Here is a 24,147-nt window from a genome sequence, read left to right as displayed (position 1 = left end):
GTACTGTGAGCATCTTTTCGATCTGCATATAGCGTTTTCACAAAGGAAGAAAACAGTCTATTCAGTACCACCTATTGGAAGCGGCAAGTGTATAATCCAATGTTGACCCTTTAAAGAACCTTACCACATGACTTAAGATGGGGTGGACATATCATTGGGTCATTGGTGCAGCCGCACAGGGGCCCATGAACTAAGGGGGCCAAATACCACCTCTTAGTTTGGTGGAATCGTGCATTATGATGAGCTATTGAACTGGAAAGGGCACTTATACTATTTTTGCACAGGAGCCTTTTTCTTTCTATGTCCGCCAGTGACTTAAGACATAAAGCCAAGGCTTATTCTCCATTTCCATGTAGCTGTTTTGGGGTTCTTGCCACTCATCTGTGAAAGTAGGAGACTAGCTGGCTGGGTGAGAGGCCTTCGACAAATTCTCTAAAGGGTAACATTTTTACTTACAGACCACCATTTTGGCTTAGGTAGATTTACAACTCATGTAATGCTTCTTAAGTAATAAAGTATGCAAATTATCCCTTCACAGAAGAAATCTGGGTGTCCAATTGCACTCAATTTGCATATTTAATTTCCCAGGGAGCATTGCATACCCTATATGTTTCTCTATGCCGTGTTTTCTGTGTGATAGGAAAGGCTGATTCACATTTTTAGGGTTTTCTCATGGTACAGTTGTTGTAAAGAGAAACAGATGTATAGGCTGTTACATATGTACATGTAGGGTGCCTCAAGCGTTATAGACCAAAGATGTTATATTACATTTATCAAAGTGTATTTTGATTACTTTCTGTTTTTGAGAGCCCTCCATATGTAAATGGATGAGATTTTCTAGATCAATAGACAGAGAAAGACGGGGGTTTAATGATGTTTGACACTCCAGGTTTTGTCCTGGTTTAATTAGCTCTCTTTTGTCAGGATTAGTAACATCACATAAGTATAGCACTGACTACTACTAAACTGTACATCTAATCCCATTCATGAAAGTAATCTCTGGTTGCCATGACAACAACTTTGCAATCCTTACACATTAGTCAATCAGGATATTTTTCATCAGCTCCTGGCAGTTTTGCTGTAAGGATCAGTCCAATGCAACACATCTGAAAATGAATCCCAGACATATAATGTTGCAAAACAAAACCACATGCATGTGTAATCTACTAAGTAAATGCTAAATGAAATAAATGAAGCCATATTTCACAAAGTGACTCCGTCTACCTCCCTCCCTACACCATTCAGGAAGCATGAGCTCCTAACATTTAAATGGTGGTATTGATTTCTTTGTCCAGTGTTACCAGAATCCATAGATACAAATGAATGATTTAAGTGAATGGCAACTGTGCTCCCTTGATTATAAATAAATCCATGAATGTACATAATAGTGATGAGATCAAGCCTTCTCCGACTGCGCTCATCTTTGTACGTATTGACCTTCTGTGCAAGGAGGAAACGTGCCGTGCTACCAAATACATAAAGTATCAATCTATCCTTGAAATAAACATATATATGGAAAACCTTGAAGAGAATCTGTCACCTCGGAAAATGGTATTTATCTGCAGCTATAGGGTTACCGGTTCCCTCTAAAGTTGCTTTCACACATTGTAGTCCTGCTTTGTTTTTGCCGCAAATGCTTGAAAATTACAGCAAAATGGTCTACTGTAGGAGCGGACATACCATTGGTGCAACCTGTGCAGCCTCACAGGGGCCAAAGAAGTAAGGGAAAAACTTCTAGCTCCAAAACAGGTGGACCTTGTCATTATGACAAGGTATTGGACTGCAAGGAGCCCATATTTTGTTCCTTCTGTCTGTGTCCACTCTTGGTGTACTGTGATTACAATGTGTGAATGCAGCCTAAACTAGTACTGATTTTGCTATGCTAAAACTGAGAATGGTGGGGCTCTTCAGGAATGCGTGCTTCACTTGGCATGAAACCCTTTATCATGAGTTCCTCTGTTCACGAAGCTTATTTTAGATTATTTACATACTCTATATGGGAACTCCAGTTTACACAATACACTGTTGCATACACTTTTCACCAAAAATATGGTGGTGGAAACTTGGCCTGCGAGGGAATGATCAGTGCAGGAGACAAATATATAGTGATCAGTGGAGAAAAAGTTTATTTTTTCCACAGGATACTGTATATTTGATACTGTTTTTGTGCAATATCTTTGTGCAATTGAAGTAAGAAACTTTACTTTTTAATTTACAGTTTCCTATGTTAAAAAACTGCAATGTGTCTGTAAAAAATGGTTGCTACACAGTAATTCTAAATGCTACCCAATTTTTTTGGAGACCCATAGACTTGAATGGGTGAGTCTCATCCCACACAGAAAAGAAACTAGAGCATGCCGAGATTTTTTTCACACACATATTCGGTCAGTGAAAATAATTTCTCAACTGAACTGCTTCATTAAATAACACTAGTTACTGGTTCTAGTGCTTCCGAGTGCTGTCCGGTTCTTCATGGAGAGCACTCCAACCAAAAATATGGTGGTGGGAACTTGGCCTGCGAGGGAATGATCAGTGCTGGAGACAAATATATAGTGATCAGTGGAGAAAAAGGGTTTTTTTTTCCACTTTATATAGTAAAGTTTCTTACTTTCAATTGCACAAAGATATTGCACAAAGAGAGTATCAAATATACAGGTTGCAAAAGGGAAGGAAAAATCAGCTTCACCCAGACTAATGAAGACTCCAATGAAGGACAGGTGCACGGAAGAAAGCCGGCCAGGCCAGGATACTCCAAGAACAAAAAGGGATCCAGCATCCACGTCCAAAGTAGAAAAAACAATAAACTTTATTCACATTCCATTAAAACAGGGGGTGATAGACATCACATCCAGGACATAAAAATCCCCATGGGAAATAACGTGATACAGATAGTGCGCGTTTCGAGCTGTTCGCTCTTAGTCCCAATCCATGGTGGAGATTTAAAGACGAAAGGGGAGGAGGAATGAAAGGGATATGACATCACGAAAGGTGAAAGAAAATAAAAAAAGTCAGACATACTTATAAGAATATATACATAGAGCAACAAATTACGATATTTAGGAGACATAATTGAACAGAGCAGCAGTAAGGGGAATATATGAACAGATCCAATGGCAATGAATCATAAATATATGTACATATAAAAATGCATACAAATAGGTAGGAAAAAAAAAATAAAAAAAATTGGATTGGGACTAAGATGCTGGATCCCTTTTTGTTCTTGGAGTATCAAATATGCAGTATCCTGTGGAAAAAAAAAAACCTTTTTCTTCACTGATCACTATATATTTGTCTCCTGCACTGATCATTCCCTCGCAGGCCAAGTTCCCACCACCATATTTTTGGTTGGAGTGCTCTCCATGAAGAACCGGACAGCACTCGGAAGCACCAGAACCAGTGTTATTTAATGAAGCAGTTCAGTTGAGAAATTATTTACACTGACCGAATATGTGTGTGAAAAAAATCTCAGCATTCTCTAGTTTCTTTTCTGTGTGGGATGAGACTCACCCATTCAAGTCTATGGGTCCCCAAAAAAATCAAGTAGCATTTAGAATTACCATGTAGCAACCATTTTTTACAGACACATTGCAGTTTTTTTAACATAGAAAACTGTAAATTATCTTATATAATATTATAAGCTGCTGTTAGAGGGGTGCAAAAGAAGATGCCCATGTTTAGTACTCCACGGCATTTATATACCTATGGGAAGAGTTGGAAGAAGGCACCAGGTCAGGTAGCAGCTGTGGTGCAGTTACAAAACATAAAAGGCTGGGCCGGAGGGAAAGAAGTGGAGTTGGCGTCAAGACTACCAGGGGAGCAGATGTGTATGCAGCAGAGCCGGCTCATGTTGTCTATAGTGGAATTGGTTGGAAGTGTACGGAGTCCAAAGGAACCTGAAGAATAAACATTGTCACCAGAGGAACCTGAAGATTGAACACCGTCTCCAGAGGAAACTGAAGACCAAATACCATTGCCAGAGGATCCCGAACACCGAATACTGTCATCCGAGAAGGAGCAGACTAAGTCGTCAAGTACCAAAGCCAGAACATCAAATTTTGTCTACAGGGAAAGATAAGACTACATGGTCAAGCTCCAAAGATCGAATATCGAGAACTGGGGAGAATAGCTAGCTACCAGAGTTAACTGTTAATATAGTAAATTGAAAGAATTGTATAAGGGTTTTACAATTTTGGAAAACCTCTCTATCCCCAGCTGCAGTTTGTTTAAAAAGAAAATTAACTATGCTTTACTCACCCTCCCCAGGTTGAGCACTGAGTGTCTACTATTCATGCCAGTGTCTGTTATTTTCTACATTCCTAAAATCATGGCAACAGCGCTGCAACCAATAAAAGAGCTAAGTGGCTCTGCTCGAGTTGATAGCCTAAGCGGCTAAGAGCCACTGAGCTCACTGATTGGTTGCAGCGCTATCACTATCAATGTGACGTCAGCTCTGCAGACAATAGCAGACATCGGGAGCAGTGGTGGAGACTCAGTACAGGACCCTGGGAAGGTAAATAAAGTATATTTTTTTTTATTTTAAAAAAATTGAGGAAGGCAAAAGTCATTCTTTTAATGGCAGAGATCCAATTCACCATAAGGGGAGCAAACTCCTTCCTCAGTCCTCTTGGCAATCAGACAAATCCCTTGATTAACATTGTACATTCATTCCAATATTCTGAATGTTTTGATTTACTAGAACTGTATTTAACCCTTTCTTAAATCTATCCACTCTTTCAAACATGACTAATTATTTTAGGCGCATGTTCTGTAACATTACAGTTTGGACAGTGAAGTAATGCTTTTGTTCTTTCTTTTTTTAGTGAAATTATACTTCTTTTGACCTTAAGCTGTAACCCTATGTTCTCTCTTGGGTCCACAAAGAATAATTTATTGTATAGGTTACTAAAAAGGGGCCATTTATTTATAAATATTACATCCCCACTTAATCTTCTCTTCTCATGTTTTGACCTTTTTGGTTTTGATCTTTTATTTGTATAAATTCCAATAAAATAACAAACAATTATAAAGTTAATGACATTTTGGAACAAAATCTAAGACTTAATGAACAATTTTTAATTGTAAAATGGTTTAGAATACCTCTATTGTAACAGAGCAATATATTTTGGTAAAGATTGCCAATCTAGTTGCGTCAAGCATGGCTTGCAACGTCTACCAGCGTGCCAGCTCAAACAATGATAACAATACTTATTAATTCGGAAAAGTTCTTATGTAAAACAGCTGCACAGCTGGGACACAGTCTGGAGGAGGATATTTAGGGAAGAAGTAACTGATCTGTGGTGTTCAAAATAATGACGTCCATCGAGATGAATAGTTCTTTGCCCCAATATCTCCAATCTGTGGCTTGTATAGCTGTCAAAATTGTGCAACTACCAAAGGGTTAAGCAGGTGCACAAAATTGTGCTGGCAAATGACTTTAACTAGAATCCTTTTCCATTATTTCCAGATGTTCTTAAAGCAAAATACAAGGAATTTAGACTCCTTCACTCACCAGTCAGCAGGACCTGCTTAGTAGCTAATAAAATCTTGTAATAATAATGTTGTAGTCTTTGATACTGTTCATTTGGTAATTGGCCGTAGATGTGAAATATGCTGCACGTACACTAGTTGCCCATACTATTCCTATGTCTGTAAATCAGGCTTCCTAAGATGTATCCTTGTAATTTGTCGGTTTCCAGAAGTAACCAATTTAACTTCTTTGTACAAATCGATATAATCACCTCTATTTAAAGCCCATTTCTGCAGCGATTCAGAGCCCTTGTTTTATTAAAGTCATAAATCTATATAGATATTACAACACAATGAGCAAAGAGGTTCGGTATTGATTCCAAAGTTACATCTAAATACAGTAAAATACTAGAAAAACAGCATTATTGGTCCCAGGTTGTGTAAATCTTTGCAAAGTACCCTATCTGCCTTCCTAAGTTTCCATATTTACTGTAAACGCTCCATGCTCCATAGCTCCAATCGCTTTCAGTAGGCTGTTTGCTTGAAGAGTCATTTACTGTAAATACAGAACCCTATAGGGAAAAGCAAAGGCTTTGTATAACTAAACTCAATATGCAACTATTCGGTGCACAAAAATAGAAAAATATTATTTTGAGGCTATATGAGACTATATGAGTTTCAAAGTTTCAAAGGGGCACAGAGTGGCATTTTTGCTTTTTAGTGGGTTCTCAAAGGGCATTATTACCTTCAAATGGGTACACAGGGCAACCTTAGTGCACAGAGGGTTAAAAGGGGGGACAATATTCTTTCTATAGGCACACTGGGGACATTATTAATTTTTAGGAGGATGCCTTACTTAGGGGCATACTAATGTGGTGTGGTAGGCGGTCTAAGCCGAATGAAAAACATAAGAAATTAATGTCTGTAATTGGAAAATAAATAATGGGTGAATCTCTGGATTTAAATACTTATACAGGCTGCAGATAACCAGTATAGAATTTTACCTACCCCCATATGGTCACTGAGTCATGGTAATAATAGTTCATTATGTTGTTTTTTATATATGAATGCACATTAGTTTTATTCTGTTAATTAATGATCACTACTGTGTTGATACTTTGATACTTTTAGTTTTTTTACAGTCACAATATGGTAAATGTATCCCTATCCAGTATTAATTGAGCCCTGTATAGTGATATTGTTTGTAATATTGGTCCTTGTAAAGTGCATTTTGGTTATTAACAGTATGAGACGTTCTGAGATGTTTCAGATTTCAGATATTCTGTTTATTATTTTATGAACACATCTACATTATCTAATTTAATCTAAAAGGCAATAGTTCTGTGGGTCACAAATGTAAGTGACATAAGTTCATAAAGTGGGCAATAAAATAATTATGTCATGTTTAGTGATGGGCGGACCTGCAGATACCCAGGATTGACGGGTCCAACCGATTTAAAAAAACAAACAAACCCCGATCCTGGCCTGGAATTAATCCTGAATAGCCTGGATGCTGATTCCCATATAAGTCTATGGGAACCCAAATCCAATGTTTTAAAATGGTGGTAGAAGGGATAGGGATTATAGCTAGCGTGTTATAGCTACCAGTCTCCAGCATGGCTGCAAACCTATGTCTGGGTCCGCTCATTAATCTCATGCATATGCACTGCTTCCCCGCCCACCAGCAGTCCAGTCCCGGTGTCTCTTATTGGTTTAAGTAAGACTGTGTGACAGTGTGTCTGACTGCTTGCAATCACAAGTGCAGGTGCTGTGTGTGTCTCTATCATGGTGTAAAAATAAATAAATCAAAAAATGGCGTAGGGTCCTTATGATACCGAGCACAGATAATGCCCACGGCTACAGGCTGCAGCCCCCAGCCGTGTGCTTAGCTTGCCTGGGTATCAAAATAAGAGGGAGCCCATGTGGCTCTTTTTTTTCTTTTTTTTTACTTATATAAATCATTTGATGCTTTTTTTGCCATGTGATTTTCAAATTAGTTGGAAATGTCTAACCCATCATTGTACCATCATTAATGGATAGTTTTCAAGGTGAGTTCACTAGTAGAAAAATACTACAAAATTACCAGTAAGAGTATAAAATGGAGTGAATAGTGTAATGTAGAGTTTTACTCAATGTTTTCTCAGCAAAAAAAACAAAACAATTGGTATAACTCTTCATTGTAATGATTTGTTCTAATTGTTATCATCGCTCCTTGTGGCAGAAGAAATATGTGCTAATGGATATTGTACGTTGTTATCCTTTATTTGTTTCTCTCACACAAAATGCAGTGCGAGATTCATCAGTGTTTTTGATCAGATTTTACCATCAGAGTTTCATCACTTTTTGCCATTTGAAAAAAAATGATGGGGGTTTCACCAGCTTCTCCTATCAAACAGTCCATGACAAACGGACAGCACATGGATGATATCTGATTACTGTCCAGTTTTTTATCATGAAACCATAGAATTGAATTTGCGAGATCGATTCAAGATGTCTCTGTGATTTTATGTGGACTACTCGGCCCAAAAAAATACACGGACATGTGAAAATCTCCATAGATTATGACAGGTGCAAGTGATATCTGTGAAAAGCACGAATAGAACTCGTGTGTGGAAAATTTAAAGTGTAAATCCGGGACTTTTTTTCAAAATGTGCTTAAGTACTAACAGGCAATTAAAAGACTGATGACACTTCCTAACACACAAGTGTGAACAGGTGCATACTGAAAATGAGATATATTAACAAATAAAGCAACTGTAGCAGTCTTCAATGCTACGATATGCATGTTTATATTCCAATATTCATTGTTAACATATCTTAGCTTTTCAGAATGCACCTGTCTTTTTGTTAATATATCACTGACAGGCAGTTAGTTGCTACCTACTTGCCATTTTGCCCGGTGCCATTTTTGTCAGCACAGAGGGGCTACAGACCACTCCTTCCGATGATTCAGTCACTCCCACTGACGTTGTGACAATAGAGTGGCATATTTTCATCTGTTTTGCTCTGAAGACAGGGCGGCACAGCCAATGTCACTCTGATTGACATCAGGCTCCCCCAGTTAGACAGCATGGAGCCAGAAGTCAATTAGCATGACTTACATCAGCTCTCCCACAGCGTCTACAGAGCAGAACAGAAAAGAAGCCTTCACTCTGTTGCCAAAGCCATTGTATTATTGGCAGGAGTGGTCTATGCCGGCGAAGAACGGTGCTGGGCACAACAGGCAGGGAGGTAGCATTTACCCTCCTGTTAGTCCTTAGGCACATTTAAAAAAATAATAAATTCCCGAATATACCTTTTTAAGTCGGAATAAGCTTTTACTTATAAAATGATACCATTGTTCCACATCACTTTACAGATGTCATTAGCACTCTCCCGATTTGGGCTCACAATCTAAATTCCCTATAAGTATATCTTTCAGTAAACATTTAAAACAATATATACAACCTCTAAAGCCTGCTTTACACGTTACAATTTTGCATACGATACCGTATGCGATTTGCAATGCCCCCATCGTATGTGCAGCACATTCAATTTGTTGAACGTGCCGCACAAACGATTAACCCCCGTTACACATACTTACCCGTCCATACGACCTCGATGTGGGCGGCGAACGTCCACTTCCTGGAGTGGGAGGGACGTTCGGCGTCACAGCGACGTCACGCGGCAGCCGGCCAATAGAAGCAGAGGGGCGGAGCTGAGCGGGACGTAAATATCCCGCCCACCTCCTTCCTTCCGCATTGTGGGCCGGGAGCGGCAGGACGTAGGTAAGATCTGTTTATCGTTCCCGGGGTGGCACACACTGCAATGTGTGCTACCCCGGGTGCGATGAACAATCTGACATGCAATTCTAGAGAAAGGTATGATGTGTATGCGATGAACATTTTACCGTTCAATCGCAGTCGCACGTACCTGTCATACACTGCAATGTAACTTACAATGCCGGATGTGCGTCACTTACGACGTGACCTCGCCAACACATTGTAAGATATACTTCAGCGTGTAAAGCAGGCTTAAGGAAAAAAGATCCAAGATAAAACAAGTAAAACCCCTCAAATTCAAGAGGAATACTAACATGATCATTCTCATGCTATTCCAGCGATGATGATGCACTGGTCCTGTGAGACATTGTCTACTTCTCTGATAACCGCGTGTACCTCAAGGTGAGGGCTATTGTCAGTCACTGGCCAGTCATTGGCTGAAGCAATCATGTGGATGTACAGCGGGTCATCACTGCAGGGAAATAAACAATAATGAAACTAGTAATTATAAAAAAACAAAACATTTTCTGCATTCTTCGTTATACAATCTAATATAGATGTAGAGCTCATATGCATTTTTTGTGCATTTTTATGGTCCCCAGGTTGAAAAGAAATCTGTGTCAACTCTGTTAAATTATTATTTTTTTGTCTGCGTCTCTTGACATTCTGTTCCTAAACTTGCAGAAAGGTATATTTTAGGCAGATGTATTAATAGCAAATCACACATTTTTGAAGAATGTTAAAATAGAAAAATACGATGCTTAAACTAAATATTTAACCTATCTGTCTAGAACTGCTGATAAAGTTAATACGTATTTGTGTGCAGGGGAAGCTTGGAACTTCTGAGCCCCTAAACAAAACTTGGTATAGCCACCCCTAATTATTTATAATGCAAATATTTCTTTCTTAAAAATTGCACCCATCCACACCTAGAAAGATAGATAGATAGATATAAGGAAAAAAGAATGAAACCAGGGATTCCCAGCTGGTCTCCCATGCCGTTACTTGCCTGACTTCAAACTGGACTGGCAGCACCTTCCAATGTGAATAGGTGCATATCTTTTCATTTTTTTGCTATTGCAGAGTGCGACTGTTTTTTTGCTACTTTTCTTTAGGCCCCCTTCACACACACGTGCTAGGTCTGTTTCCGCATGTACTGGAGACAGGGGCACACGTATACCCATTAAAATCACTGGGTTTATGTGCACGCACGTGGTCAGCCATTGGCCCGTGCCTCCGTGTGGAGCAGACGTGAGCCCGTGTGCTCCATACGGAGACATGTCCATTTTTCTCCGGCAGCACGGCTGTCACACGGCCCGCACACGTACTACACGGATGTAGTGTGGATGCGGTCCCATGTGACACGCCGGAGAAACACACGTGTCATTGTAAAAATAAAAAAACACAAATTCACCTCCACCAGCCCTGCAGTTTCTGCCGCGGCTGTCACCTGCTTCCAACCCCCAGCGAATTTGAACAACGCATCTTATTCACTGGGGGCCGGAAGCAGCATCAGCGGGGTGTGGCCTGTGCCGGACACTGTCATTCAGCACCACAGACAGCTCCGGAAGAATCAGGGAAGGCAGGACTATCCGTTTTCCGGGTGTTATTACGTATAACACACGGAGAACACGCATGTGCCACAAAAACGGCACACGGGGAGCAAACCACCCCTTTAATACGTCTGTGAAAAAACAGTTACTTTTTTTCACGTGCGTGTGAAGGGGGCCTTATATTACATCATGAACAGATACGCACCTATTCACATTTGGAGGTGCTGCCAGTCCAGTTTGAAGTCAGTCAAGAACTGGTATGGGAGACCGGCTGGGAATCCCTGGTTTCATTCTTTTTTTCCTTAGATTTAATGTGGAGTGATGCCCTGTCTGACTGGCTCTGCACTCCAACCCCCGCCATGTTCATTAGCCTCTTGTGGTCACCTGCTGATCTTGTGTAGGTTTTTAAGAAGCCCAAAAAGATGCAGTGTAGAGTAGGACCCAGCAAAGGAGGGTGCCGTGAAGTGGCGCTGGGCTAGTATTATAATGGGCATTCTAATATTCCAAATACCTCCAATTTCTTCATTAGGTAGTTTATTTTTGTGCTATTGCAGAGTGCAACTGTTTTTTTTCTACTTTTTAGATAGATTGATAGATAATGCAGATATGTTGGGTATACCTGTAGGCAGTAACATCCATTATCTTGCTTTTGAGGGGGTACATAGCCTCTCTGCCATATAAGAAAATAAGTTTTGCCTTAAGGGTCCAGTGGCCTCCCGTTAGTCCTGTGCACATACAATAGACATACTGTATGTACAATGTATGTATAAAGGACACTTTACACACAGCAACATCGCTAGTGATATCGCTGCCGATCGCACATGCCCTCGTCGTTTGTGCGTCACTGGTAAATCACTGCCCATGGTGCACAATATCGTTAGTCCCCGTCACACATGCTTACCTGCTTACCAGGCGTCCACAGGTAAGGTGATGTTCTTCTTTTCTGCGGTGTCACACGTAGCGATGTGTGCTGCTGCAGGAACGCCGAACAACCTGCGTCCTGCAACAGCAACAATAATCGGGAAAGGAACGACGCGTCAATAATTAGGTAAGTAATTTTGATCGTTAACGGTCATTCGTGCGTGTCACACGCAACGACGTCGCTAACGAGGCCGGATGTGCATCATGAATTCCGTGACCTCAACGACATCTCGTTAGTGATGTCCTTGCGTGTAAAGTGGCCTTTAGGCCGCTCCACCACTCACCAGTTATCATTAATTTACTCTTTGTATAAGTGTATGTAATGTATGTGCAGAGGAGCAAATATGTAACAGGTTTTGTCAAATAATCTCAATAGCTGCAATTTACTTTCAGGCACATACATTATTATATACTATAATGTATATGCACAGGAGTAATTTAAAGCAACTGGACCCCCAAGACGAAACTTATTTTAATATGTCACAAGCAAAGGCATGGATATGATTTCTACTAGTGCTCCACTGCTTATAGCTACACCCAATAACGTGAATTATATAATATAATTAGTGATGGGCGAGCTTGCTCGGCACTACTTAGTTCTCGATCAAGCATCAGGATACTCACAACGCTCGGTGCTTAATCGAGTTCCACAAGTGCTCAAGCTAAATGCTCAATTCCCCTTTCTGTTACTTACCCTAACAACCCCGACAACCCGGCCCAAATGTTCCCCTTGACCAAATTAACTGTGCAGTTAGTTGCACGCAAGTCCCTGTTCTGGAAAAAAAAATTCTCTCTTCCGGAATAGAGACTAGAACAAAACTAACTGCATAGTTACTTTGGCCAGTGGGGGAACATTTGGATGGCACATACAGAATGGAAGTTACCGCACAATGCCAGCTGCACCCAAGTCATAGGGACTGTGGTGACCAGGAAGATGGAACGGAAGTTTCTGGGTGATGTCTGCGGATGATGGGGATGACTGGTTGCCATGGGCTGTGTCAGTGCAGGTAAGAATTGGGAGTTAGGAAAAATATCCTCAAGTCACCCATTGATCCCTATTGTGCTCAATACTCTAGTCAAGTATTTCCGAATGTCCAACATATTCTATTCAAGTACCAAGCACTCTTGTGTTCTGTAATCACTAGTTATAATATATAACCATCTTTGTATTCTATCTATTTAGCTATGTATCTAACAGTGGGGAAAAATAAGTATTTGATACATTTCCGATTTTGCAAGTTTTCCCACCTACTAAGAACAGAGAGATCTGTAATTTTTGTCATAGGTACACACACTTCAACTGTGACAGACAGAATAAAAAAAAAATCCAGAAAATCACATTGTATGAATTTTCATTTTATTGCATGAAATAAGTATTTGATACAATAGAAAAACAGAACTTAATATTTGGTAAAAAAACTTGCTAGGCAAAAATGTATGCAACTGAACATGAGGTTCTTAGTTTAACATTCTGGTCAGATTTTATGAAGCCCACTGCCACATCATGGGGAATTTCAGTCGGTCCATAACTTAATAGTTTTAAAGGTGCGGTTTCATGTGCCAACCACCGCCGCAGTGACTGTCCATATTATGTTTTACAGATCCTAACAAATTAACTCATTAATATCTCTTCTTTGTCTACCTTCCAGCATCTACTGTTCCTTTTTCACATTATAAATCTAATGTCTTGTTAAGCATAAAGCATGGTATAACGCCTCAACAATGTTTCTAACATGGGAAAAATAAAAAATGTGCCCATTTGTTTCTAATTTTCTCAAATCTCTGTATTATGCACACCAGGTTTAAAATGTGCTTGCATTCTCTATTTTTAATTTTATTGAAGTAATAGATCCTCATAATTACAATGCCTCAGGGTATTTCAAAGTCCCTCCGTGATGTTTATCCTTGGCCTCACAGAATTTGCATATTTTTACTTTTCAGAAAACTACCAGAATATTAAAATTTGAAATAAAAATAAATTACCTAATTATGACTTTATAGTAGCCCCCCTAGTTGTTTTCCAATCCATGTTCCTGACTTGAAGAATTCATTTGAAGTGAATTCCATGGAGTAAAATAAAAGCGGGGCCTACTTCTTCAAGTTCTGTTCACCAAGGGGTTTTTCTGTCTCTTCTTTATAATGTAAAATCCTGTAGAATGAGTTTAGATGGTAACACTGGGATTTGGCTCTCACGTGCTTTCATTGGAACAAGGTCTTCTGCATTGAAAATTGGATTTTTGAGTAAGAATGTTTATACAGAGCCTCTGAAACGTACACCGAGTACAGCGCTGTACAGACAGCTTGTTACAGTCTTACCATTGTAAATAATCGTAAACGAAATATCTGACATCATTTGAATGATCCAGCATAACATGTATTATTGTATCAAATGACACTATGCAGCTTGTAAAATTCACGCCAAATGTTAGGGAATTTGACCTTAACATTTTTCTATGGATTTCCCAGCAATGAATATTATACTGCCGAATTTGTGTGTTCTTTGTTATTCTTATATAAAGGGAGAGGAATTTATGCCCCTCCATGTGTAGCAGATAGGCATGAGGACAAAGGGTGTAGCTTAATCCCAAGCAGAAACTGATAGATTAAGATGATTAAGAATAGGAGCTAAGACATATTAGTATAGTGCCCAAGTTTGGGGCCACTAACTTCTTATGCAACTAGGGTTTAGTTTATCAAACAATGTCTATGTCAAATCTGGATCTTACAGCATTAGGTAGGAGACGGAATCTATGCATCAGCCACTAATGTCACTAGACAACCCTTTAGTTGTAGTGGTGTTACAGTGTGGAAAGGTGTGTTTAGTCAATACAGAACTGCCCTACACTTTGTGAACATCGTGACAAGTCCCTACTACTTCAATAACATCATTAATCCAGTCATTGTGCCTCTCCATGAACAGCACAGGCCTAATTTCGTCTTCATGGATGACAATGCTCCAGCTCATTGAGGTCGCATTATTAGGGAACAGCTGCTGGAGACTGTGATACCTCAAATGGAGTGGCCTACACTTTTTTCAGACCTGATTCACATAGAAAAATGATGGGATTAGCTTAGTCCTCGTGTAGGGGCTCATAACTCTGTACTGCAGAACCTCAATTACCTGAGGGCCGCCCTTCAACCAGAGTGGGATGCCATGCATTAGCAGATAATAACTCAACTTGTGAAGAGCATGAGACATCGATGTCAAGTTGTAATTGATTCTCAAGGTCACATGACAAGTAAGTTATTGAGACATTAACATTTTAGGGGGTTATACCCAGAACTGTTATTGGCTTTGGTTTCAATAAATTTTTTGAGATGAGGAAATCACCATTGCATGCTTCTATCTAAATGCCCTACTTTCATCATAAAATTTTCCTGTAGTGTGAACTTTAAGTTTTACATAATTTTCACCTGCAACCTAAATATCCCTAAGTTTTTGAGTAGTCTATACCTTGTAATGAATTACCTATTTAGGACATACCAGATTATCTTTGATTTATAGATTAGGCCGGTCCCATCCATTCACAATAGTTTCCTGCACAATGTGCTGAGCATGGTCTTTATGTCCTTCATATCTCTGCTCTATATATCTCTGTTCTGCTTGTTTATATTCTGCTTGTCTCTACATGAGGCTGTTGGTTTCCTCATGAAGATTTCATCCTCTGATAGTCCGATTTTGGGTGAAAGTCTTTGTTTCTAGGCTTCTGTGAGAAGATTGGTGGTTTCTGTGATATCATTGTCAGAGGTCTTTCTACGGGATTTAGAGGAGTATTGTGCCCCGCTATGTATTCAGGTACCTCTCATTTGAGTCCATTATTTGGATGATGTCATGAGTTTGTGGGGTCATGGTTGCTTGTTTGGTGCTGATATCCCAAGTGCCAGCCACTTTGTGGGTTATGTAGCTGTTGCTGGGGGCATGCACAGAAGATTTTGCTGGTGTCTGGTTCTGTTCTCTCTCCTATCCATCTATTTGCTGGTTTACCTTTATTAATTTTAGATTCATTCATGTTGTTGGGGTTATTTGGCATCTTAGCCTCCTGGCCAGTCATGTTGTCTGCACTCCAGGCCATGTTATCTGCACTCCTCCTTGTTTCCATGGCCCACCCCTGGTTTCTATTTCCAGGTATTTATGTTTTTAGCTTTGCTATCTCTTGTCTCAGCCTAGCAATTTTCTGTTTAAATATTGTCCTGAATACTTGGAGGCGGGAAAAACTGGATTGCCTAAGATGGGATACATTGCCGAGGATTGCGCTATGATATGTGAACGGAATGCAAGATTGGTACAACAAGCAAGGATAGCCATTATTGTAGGCTGTTTTTTGAGTGATTTAACCAAACACAGCTCCAGCCATGGAGTTGCAATAAGAGGGATATTTGTAAAGCTTTGTTCAATTCCAACCCAAGTTTTTCCCACATCTTTCCTAGAACAATCCAAAATTCAAGAGAAGTGGGATGCAGTGTAATAAAATCTAAAATCAGGCAATGCTGCACCCCCTGAAGTCTTGGAACAATATGAACTAGCTGTTCTGATGCGATAAGCTTTACCTGACCACATGAACTTAGTTTTTATGCTGAAAGACTCCTGAAGAAATATGAGGGAACCCCAATTGGGAGAGTCTGTATAATGTACAACATCTGAGAAAGAATATTAATTTTAAAAATTGCACTTTGTCCCATCTTCTTAAGAAGGAGCACTGCTCCCCAGCTTCTTTATGTCAAGATGGCCAACTGCCCCTGATTCAGTGACACTTAAAATAGCTTTACCTCTGAAGCATTTGAAATAGAGTTGAGCAAATACATTGGCAGTATCCAGATCCAATGGCCATGTTTGTAGCCCATGGCCATACTGCCAATGAGGATACTCAACCAGGGCCTTGCAAATCTTTTTGGACAACTCTGGTTGAAAACACAGTGGCCAGGATCAAGAGCTAACAGTGTACTCCAGCAATCTCTGACAGCCTCATTGTAGTGCTTACAAGCTTAGTGAGACAGAGCTTGTAAGGACTATGCATGTTCAGATTATCCCTTTGACATTAAGCAGCAACCAATTATGAAAGGGAGAATATTAGAACAGAGATGATTTTAAATTAAAAATATATTGCTAAATAATCCTTGAAGAGTCTGAGTACCCTGAAACTCTGCATATTTTATTGTGTAAATTAATTAGAATGAAAAAGAATGGTTTCTCCATAGTCCCAAGATACAGTTTGGGAATATCTGAAAAACATAATCTATTATACTTACACAGTTTAATATATTATCTAAATCACCACAAGCTTGTCATTATGGGTTATGTCATGAGTAATCTACTTAATGTTGATAGTGCAGCAATTAAATAAAACCTATTCTTAATTAAATTACTTTCACATTCTGTTTACTAAATAAAATTTAAATGGCACAATAGGAACTATAAGCTAATAAAATGTTATGTCTGTAAATGATGGTGTAGCATAATCTAATGATTCTTTCTTATTCAAATATTTGTCAGTATAACTTGATCTTGTGTGAGATCTCTGGTTACAATTTTTATTGTCTGGGTCATTTTGGTGTAGAAGAAATGCATTTAGAATATCTCTCTGGAGTGTACTATATATATACAGTGCCTTGCGAAAGTATTCAGCCCCCTTGAATTTTTCAACCTTTTCCCACATTTCAGGCTTCAAACATAAAGATAAAAATTGTAATGTTATGGTGAAGAATCAACAACAAGTGGGACACAATTGTGAAGGTGAACAAAATGTATTGCTTATTTTAAACTTCTTTAAAAAATAATAAACTGAAAATTGGGGCGTGCAATATTATTCGGCCCCTTTAAGTTAATACTTTGTAGCGTCACCTTTTGCTGTAATTACAGAAGCAAGTCGCTTGGGGTATATGTCTATCAGTTTTGCACATCCAGAGACTGAAATTCTTGCCCATTCTTCCCTTGCAAATTGCTCGAGCTGAATGAGGTTGGATGGAGAGCATTTGTGAACAGCAGTTTTCAGCACTTTCCACAGATTCTCGATTGGATTCAGGTCTGAACTTTGACTTGGCCATTCTAACACCTGGATATGTTTATTTGTGAACCATTCTATTGTAGATTTTGCTTTATGTTTGGAATCATTGTCTTGTTGGAAGACAAATCTCCGTCCAAGTCTCAGGTCTTTTGCAGACTCCACCAGGTTTTAAGAATGGTCCTGTATTTGGCTCCATCCATCTTCCTATCAGTTTTAACCATCTTCCCTGTCCCTGCTGAAGAAAAGCAGGGCCAAACCATGATGCTGCCACCACCATGTTTGACAATGGGGATGGTGTGTTCAGGGTGATGAGCTGTGTTGCTTTTACGCCAAACATATCATTTGGCATTGTGCCCAAATAGTTCGATTTTGGTTTCATCTAACCAGAGCACCTTCTTCCACACGTTTGGTGTGTCTCCCAGGTGGCTTGTGGCACACTTTAAAAAACACTTTTTATGGATATCTTTGAGAAATGGCGTTCTCCTTGCCACTCTTCCAGAAAGGCCAGATTTGTGCAGTGTATGACTGATTGTTGTCCTATCGACAGACTCTCCCACCTCAGCTGTAGATTTCTGCAGTTCATCCAGAGTGATCATGGGCCTCTTGGCTGCTTCGCTGATCAGTCTTCTCCTTGTTTAAGATGAAAGTTTGGATGAACGGCCGGATCTTGGTAGCTTCGCAGTAGTATGATACTCCTTCCATTTCAATATGATCGCTTGCACAGTGCTCCTTGGGTTGTTTAAGGTTTTGGAAATCTTTTTGTAACCAAATGGGCTTTAAACTTCTCCACAACAGTATTACGGACCTGCCGGTTGTGTTCCTTGGTCTTAATGATGCTATCTGCCCTTTAAACAGAACACTGAGACTATCACAGAGCAGGTGCATCTATACAGAGACTAGATTACACACAGGTGGCTTATATTTATCATCATCAGTCATTTAGGACAAAATTGGATCATTCAGAGATCCTCAAAGAACTTCTGGAGTGAGTTTGCTGCACTGAAAGTAAAGGGGCCGAATAATATTGCACACCCCACTTTTCAGTTAATTATTTTTTTAAAAAGTTAAAAATAAGTAATAAATTTCGTTCAACTTCACAATTGCGTCCCACTTGTTTTAATTGTTCACCATAACATTAACATTTTTATCTTCATGTTTGAAGCCTGAAATGTGGGAAAGGATTGAAAAATTCAAGAGGGCCGAATACTTTTGCAAGGCACTGTACATATATATATATATATATATATATATATATATATTATATAAAGCTGAGTGTATTATTATTATTATTATTATTTATGTGTGTATATATGCATGTGTGTGTATGTATGTATGTATGCCCGCTAAAGGAATCTGTACCGTCGCATTTACAATCACGAAATTTTGCACAGACATTCCATGTGACTCAGGGAACGTTATAGACTATGTTTGGATGGGAAAATGTAACCCCGCATTTTACAGTTACTCTCCAAAAATCCTGCCTCTATTAAAGTCAATGGAGCTGCAAGCTATTAGGTTATTAATAGGAGCTGTGAGTGGTTGCTATAGGAACAAAATTAATTGTTAGTATAAGAAGCTTCTGTGCGAGGTAATAAGATGTCGGTGGGGAGATGGATAGAGAGAGACAGAAAGAGACAGAGACAGACAGAGGCAGACAGACACAGACAGACAGGGAAAGACACAGGCAGACAGGGATAGAGACAGACAGAAAGACAGACAGGGAAAGAGACAGCCAGACAGGGAAAGAGACAGACAGAGAGACAGACAGGGAATGAGACAGGCAGACAGGGAAAGAGACAGAGACAAGGAAAGAGACAGAGACAAGGAAAGAGACTGGGAAAAAAACAGACAGGGAAAGAGACAGCCAGACAGAGAAAGAGACAGATAGCCAGACAGGGAAAGAGACACCCAGACAGGGAAAGAGACAGAGACAAGGCAAGAGACAGACATAGAGACAGACACAGACAGACAGTGAAAGACACAGGCAGACAGGGAAAGAGACAGACAGGGAAAGAGGCAGCAAGACAGGGAAAGAGACAGAGACATGGAAAGAGATAGGGAAAGAGACAGAGACAAGGAAAGAGACTGGGAAAGAGACAGAGACAAGTAAAAAGACAGGGAAAGAGACAGAGACAAGGAAAGAAACAGAGACAAGTAACTAGACAAGTAAAGAGACAGACAAGTAAAGAGACAGGGAAAGAGACAGAGACAGATGGGGAAAGAGACAGATGGGGAAAGAGACAGATGGGGAAAAAGACAGATGGGGAAAGAGACAGATGGGGAATGAGACAGACCTGGAACGAGACAGACCTGGAATTAGACAGACCTGGAACGAGACAGACGGGGAACGAGACAGACCTGGAACAAGACAGACGGTGAACGAGACAGACGGGGAACGAGACAGATGGGGAACGAGACAGATGGGGAACGAGAAAGACGGGGAACGAGACAGATGGGGAACGAGACAGACGGGGAACGAGTCAGATGGGGAACCAGCCATGTAGAGTCCATCCGTTCACCTTTTCTGCAAAGACACGGTGGTTGGATCCAAAGATCTCAAATTTGAACTCATCAGACCAAAGCACAGATTTCCACTGGTCTAATGTCCATTCCCTGTGTTCTTTAGCCCAAACAAGTCTCTTCTGCTTGTTGCCTGTCCTTAGCAATGGTTTCCTAGCAGCTATTTTACCATAAAGGCCTGCTGCACAAAGTCTTCTCTTAACAGTTGTTCTAGAGATGAGAAGGTGTGTCCAAACTTTTGGTCTGTACTGTACATGTAACTGTTTTTTAGAGGGGTTGGAGGACAGGGTGTAGTTTTTCATAAAATGGGTTCTTAGCTAAATATAAAATACTCCTTATAATATACCAATGATTAGATCATAAACATCATATTTGGCTTATTTGTAATATTACACCGATTTTCATGTACAGTAGAGGCTTATGCAACTTACGCTTCCCTTCAAAACCACAATCTTTCATCTGCTTTTTAGTTTAGTAAATTAGAACATTATATAGGACCTACCAGAATCCATGAATCTAGGACCTATTAGATGACATATTTTGTGGCTTGGGATTTAGAAATGACTGTCATCAGCTAGGATGGTGGTTGAAGCCAAAATGATGAATCATGTTGGCAAGAGAGACATCATTGAGGAATCGGAGAACAGAAGCACAGAGCCAATGCGACTTTGAAGAAAGTTTCTAAGAGTGCAAATAATTCTAGGTAACGTAGTAAAGAAAACTATCACACATACATTTCCATTAATTTATGATTGGGGAAATTAAACATATATAGAACTCATTATAGCACTAATGTATATCTAACCCAGGACTATAGTGTATCCTATTGTAAAAATATATTATTTGTATTTATACTTAGATATATAGTATATATTAATGTATAAAATTGTATCTTTTTGTACATAATCCACAGTGATGTACATAAATTGTCTTCACTTATAATCTTCCCTGTCTCTTTTTAGGCTTACTATTAGAGATGAGCAAATTGGAGGTTCAGTGTTCGGTCTTCGTACCAAACACAGATTTTACAAAAACCCCCCAGAGTTTGGGTTTGGAGTTCAGGTGTTTTACGTATGCAAACCAATAATGCCAGCATCCCTGTGTTCAGGTACGCTTGGTGCTCAGCTCAGTGAGAGCCGCTAGGAGTAGCTTGACTAGAGGTAACAACAGCATGATTGTATATAGTGTGCACCACACCAAAAAAATGGAAAACCCCTTTTCACCCGCCCCTGGAAGTGATTTCCTTATGGCTTGCTGCATGTGGGTGGAGACGCGAACTGCCCAATTAGAGATTGCCATTGGGGTTCAGGTCAAGTCCAGGTCTCAAATGAACTTTATCTAAAGTTTGGCTGAACTGATTGAACTGAACATCCACGGATCTGCTCATCTCTACTTACTATCTAAAGTACAAACTAAATGGGTTGTCCAGCCTTGGGGTACAGGTTTGCAGCTACTCTACGTAACTGGAGACTTGTGATTTCTCACAATGTGCAGTAGTAGGAGTGTGTGGTCATGTTACTACAAATATGCGATCTGCACTCTTTTTTTGGCCACATTCTGACTAGACATATCTGACCTCGCTCAATACACTTGACCGCATAGATGCAAATCGCATACTTGAGGTCACTCACCCGCTTGCTTCAGGTGCTGGCATCAGAGAATCCTGACAGTACGCACACTGTGCGTTGTGAGATTTTACAAATCTGCAGTTACATACAGTAACTGCAGACTTGTACTCCAAGGCCGAACAATCCCTTTTATATATTAGTATATTTTTTGGCTGTGGGGGCGACCGAAACACAGGGAGAAAATACAAACCATGCAGATGCTGTCAATGGTAAGATTCCAAACCAGGAACCTAGCACCAAACACAGTGGCTGTTACTGAACCCCCTAATAACCAATATTGATAATTGATTATCCTGTCTGTAAATAGTATGCAAAATGCATCAAAATACAGAATAAAGCATTGGAAAAGGAGAAGAAAGCTCTTTATATTAGTGTCTTGCGCAGCATTGTTCAGAAAGTCTGTGACTTACAACTTTTGCCAATAACTGACAGTTAATTGAAATTATGTCAATGAAGGTAATTTGGCAACTTCTGTACAGTCAATTATAGTAGCATACAGCAGAAGTTTTAATTGACCACTGTACTGAGGGTGTAAAGGTATGTACAGTATACCTTGGAAACCTAAATTTTGGCAAGATATATTTTTAACTATGAAAATTAGCAAAGCTTCCAATAAATATTTTTAATAATCTAGAATATTAAATAACTAAAAAAAATAGACTGGAATATTTCTTAAATAATTCTGTAGCCAAACATTTTTTTTTTATTATGCTAAGTTATGGGGGATATATTCCACAGCTCTTTACAGACGTTTTCATCACTGTCCCCATTGGGGCTCACAATCTAAAGTCCCTATGAGTATGTCTTTAGAGTGTGGGAAAATAACCCACTCAAACATGGGGAGAACATACAAGCTCCTTGCAGTTGTCCTTGGTGGGAGTTGAATACAGGACCCCATTGCTGAAACCTATACTGCTAACCACTGGGCCACCATGCTATACTACTGTACATACATTTAAAAGGCCACTTTCTAGTCATATGTCAAAAAAAATTCCACATCATTTATAATATGCAATAATAATCCTTGGCATTATTGGTAATGTCCTTTATATTTTTAGATCAGCTTAAAGGCACTATAGATAAACGCTTCTCTTCAAGCTCATTCCTTCCAGTAAAAAGCATTAAATATATACTTCACTATGATGTTGCCATTATTACTATTAAAAAACATTTTCAGTACTACTGTACAGCTTGTTTCGTAACCATCAGTGGCAGATATATACATGGATGTAAATAGTGAGGGGAGTGAGCGTTTACAATCCAGATGGTTAGGAGATGAAAAAAGCTATTTTATTTAAATAGCAGCATAAATCAGGTCAAGAATAATTGGATGAACCAGTTTCCAAGTAATATTGTTTTGAAGATGGATTCAATATCTACTTATTTAGATTGTAGAACATTTTACTTAGTATTTTATTTGCTGGTACTTTACAGTGACAAACGTAGATTCTGTATGCTTGAAATTTGATAGGATCTAAGTTATCAAAGCTTTTTCATTGGGTTTTGTCGCACTGCACAACTTTTTGCTTTTTTACACCACGTTTGAAAAGTGGGGAAGCTAAACAAACATAAGTCAGCTATACAAATAAGCTGTAAATCAGATATATGATTTGCATCATTTTAAAAAGTTGCAAACTCGCACTAGTGATGGAGGGTGGGGTAAAATGTGGGAGAAACAGATCGAGTTACAAGTGTTAAGACTTTTTGTTTATATACCACATTTATGGGGACTATTGGTGAGGACTATTTTCTTGCAGGTCTTGGGTTTGAATTTGTCTAATACAACATCTCCTATGTCCTATTACACAACAAATGCATACTGATGCTGAAATGTTCAACTGAAAATGTGGACCATACGTGGGCACAGTACTAGCACTTTCTAAGGTTAAGCAGTTTTCGAAGGATATAAAATGCTGTGCTAAAGTTTGAAGCAAGAAATGCTGCAAAGTACGAATGCTTTCAAAAATTGAAAAGTTATTTTATTTTTACTAGCAAATTGCAGCGTGAGTGAACAAAAAGACAAATATATACCAAATCGATATGGTGTGATCACCCTTTGATTTCAAAACAGCATTTTAGCAACAATTCTACTTACCTTTGCACACAGTTTTTAAAGGAAATCGGCATTTTCATATTTCAAACATCTTGGAGAATTAACTCCATGTCGGCTTCCACAAAAGCTTCTTTCTCTTCATCTAATTCCAGACAGACTTGATGATGTTGAGATCAGGGCTGTGTGGGCGCCATATCCTATCAATTGCAGGACTCCTAGTTATTCTTTACACTGAAGATGGTT

General features: G+C 39.4%; 1 protein-coding gene across 1 annotated transcript in view; it reads left to right on the top strand.

Moving 5' to 3' along the window:
* Positions 1-24,147, top strand: part of CHSY3 (chondroitin sulfate synthase 3) — a 489,704-nt gene that overhangs the window by 358,872 nt on the left and 106,685 nt on the right. The window lies entirely within an intron of this gene.

The sequence above is a fragment of the Anomaloglossus baeobatrachus genome, chromosome 1 (assembly GCF_048569485.1).
Source record: "Anomaloglossus baeobatrachus isolate aAnoBae1 chromosome 1, aAnoBae1.hap1, whole genome shotgun sequence".
NCBI classification, from domain to species: Eukaryota; Metazoa; Chordata; class Amphibia; order Anura; family Aromobatidae; genus Anomaloglossus; species Anomaloglossus baeobatrachus.
Note: the sequence above shows the minus strand (reverse complement) of the source record. Positions and strands in the feature narration are given on the sequence as shown.